This window comes from Dipodomys merriami, unplaced genomic scaffold (genome assembly GCF_024711535.1).
Source record: "Dipodomys merriami isolate MVZ:Mamm:240054 unplaced genomic scaffold, mDipMer1.0.p SCAF_680, whole genome shotgun sequence".
NCBI lineage: Eukaryota > Metazoa > Chordata > Mammalia > Rodentia > Heteromyidae > Dipodomys > Dipodomys merriami.
This window is the reverse complement of record NW_027206269.1, coordinates 411451-414470: the sequence shown is the minus strand read 5'-3', so window position 1 is coordinate 414470 and position 3020 is coordinate 411451.

Here is a 3020-nt window from a genome sequence, read left to right as displayed (position 1 = left end):
ACTTCTGGCAAGAATAAAGTCTGCCTTCTTTCTGAGTGTAGTTGAGCAGCCTGGCTGGCTGCCCCTGGCAGAGGGGGTAGCCCTGGAGAAGCCCTGGTCTGTCCTCTGGCTGCCACCCTGAGCTCATCCTCCCCACACCCCCAGGCCCCAGCTGTACCCTCCAGTGCAGCCTGGGAGCTGCTGGGATGACACAGGGGCCGGGGTCTCTCTGCCTGCCCATCCTTGGCACAGGGGAGCTGAGGACTCCCCGCCCCCGCCCCCCCATCCTCACAGCTGGATGCTTTCACATCTGCCCCCCAGCCTTCCCCCAGCCCCGAGGCAGTCGCCTCAGCCCTGTTACAGCAGGGGAAGGCGCTGGCAGTGGGGGGCAGTGGAAATCCACTGGGGAAGGCAGGGCTGGCCCAGCTCCCTCCTCGGTGCTGGCTTGGGACAGCTGCACAGTCAGGCTGGACAGCAGCAGGGCATCCGTCACTTCGGTGTGGGAGTCAGGACACAGGGTTTAAGGCCGAGGGGCCTGTTCTGGTGGGTTCACCAATGGGCTGGACAGCCAGGGGGAGGTAGGCTGTATTTTGCAGAAGAGGGCCATACATGGAGGTGGCTCTGGAGTGGATGAAACATGCATGGTGACCACCCTGCACCTCCCAGCCTCTCCCCTGCGACTGAAAGGTGGCTGAACAGAGACCACACACTCATTAACTTAAGATGGAAACTCCCAGGACAATGTAGGTTCTGCCCTGGGCAGATGCCCTACCACCCTTACTTTTTCCAATTGGCTCTCTCACACTTTGATTCTACCTATGCCTCCTTCATAGCCGGGATTACAAGCATGCCTTACTACACAGACGGTGCTCAGTTTTCCTTGAAACCCATAAATGGTGGCTACAAACCCAGAGCCCTTTCCAAATGCAGGAGTTGGACACAGCCTGACATTCTGGGCCAACCCAGGAGGGGCCTCCACACTGAGGTTCGTCCACTCAAAGGCCTCGTCTGTCCTCCACTGGGAGAAGACTACTGTTAGAGACCCTCAGAGACCTGGGCAGCAGCCAGTTATTCTCCAGGCAGCCACAGTGTTTTCTTAGAGAACCCCCGTCTGAGCCACCAGACAGACCCTGGGATCACTCAGTGGCCCTGGGCGCCGTCCTGTGTCCAGGTCTCAGGAGAACAAGGCCTTCTTTGAGGCTGTCTGAGGAGCCCTGCCCACTTACAGAAAGCAGCTTGGGGGTTCTGTTCATCTGGCACCCACCCCGCCCCACTGAGAAGGCATACTGCTGCGTGTGTTGGTCCTGATGCTTGAACTCAGGTCCTGGGTGCTGTCCCTGAGCTTTTTTCTTTGGATGTGGGGCCTGAAATCTGGGCCTGGGTGCTGTCCCTCAGCTCTTCAGCTCAAGGCTAGCACTCTACCACTCGAGCCTAAGCCCCCACTTCCGGCTTTTTCTGCTTAGGTGGTGCTGAGGAATCGAACCCAGGGCCACATGCATGCAAGGCAAGCGCTCTACCAGAGCCACCTTCCCAGTGCCTCCCTGAGCTTTTTTGCTCTACCACTTGAACCACAGCTAGCTCTGCTTCTGGCTTTTGGTGGCTAGTTGGAGATCACAAGCTCATGGATTTTCCTGCCTGGATTGGCTTCATATGTGAATCCTCAGATCTTAGCCTCCCAAGTAGCTAGGATTATAGATCTGGTGCCCAGCTAGCCCTCCTGACTTTAAGACGTTGGCAAACATATTTAAGAAACTCTGCAACCCTTTGTGTAAGCCATGGAGCACACAGCAGGTGTGCGCGATCGCCAGCCCCCGGGCCTGGCCTCTGCCACAGCAGGACCTGCAGGCCACAGCCACTGCTCATCACCTGGCGAGGCCACGCTTGCTTTCCAAGCCTGCTCCATCCTCTCCCAGAATCACACACGGCTAGAAGCACCATCTTGTAAACAACCTCAGGGATGCAAAGGACATTTTTAGAGAACAGAATTTGGGAAGAAGTCACCTGGAGCTCCAGTCCAGCAGCAGGGGTGGCACAGTTGGCTCCTGCTGGACTTGAGGGTTGGCTTTTCCGTGGCAGTCAGAAAGCTCCAGGTTGGCACTGGAAAGAGTGGAGGGTGGCCTGCCCTGGGGTCTGTTCTGCTAGGGTGTCAGCTCTTTGCTCTTGCAGCAGCCTGTGTCCAGCACATGGGTCAACACTAGCCTTAAGTTCAGGATCTGAGCTCTGGGGCATGGGGATGGGGTGTCTTTGTGACCTACTCCTGGCTTCCCTAGACTTAGGTCCAGCTCATCTTGTCTGACATACCCCCAGGCAGAGGCTCCACATCTCAGAAGGAGGGGGCTGGTGGCTGCATGGTTCCCCCAGCAGTTGTCTGAAGACAGGCTGGGGACTGGGCGCTTTAACAAGCACCCAGGGGAACCTTATGCCCTGCAAGGCCAGGGATCCGGGTTTGATGGCCCCCAGTGATTGCTGGGTGGCTTCATCACCTGGGAGCCATATTGTAGAACCAGCACACCATAAAGCTCACCTTTGTAAGTGTAAATGGAGTAGCTTGTAGTGCCAGTTCCGGGGAACCTGGGCCTCCCCCTGGGTGCAGGTTCTGGGTGGTGGTGGACAGGAACCTGGCATAACCTCGGGGCTGGAGAGGGACCCTGCACCAAAGCAACTGTCCCTAGAAAATGTCAGTATTGCAGATGTTTTTAATCTTTAGAGGTGCTGCTGGATCTAGCAGGAGGAATGCTGGTCACAACATGCAGGGTGCCCCACCACAGGGATTACTATTCAACCCCACATGTCCAGCGTCCAGGTAACTGCCTTCTGTTCATGTGGTTACTCAAGATAACCAGGCCCAGCCCCCAGAGGCCGCCAGAGATGTACTTGAGCTGGGAAGGTGGCTCAGTGGTAGAGTGCTTGCCTCATGCATGAAGCCCTGGGTTTGATTCTGTAGCACCACAGAAGCAGAAAAGGCCCAGAAGTGGCACTGTGACTCAAGTGGTAGAGCACTAGCCTGGAGCTGAAGAGCTGAGGGACAGCGCCAGGCCCAG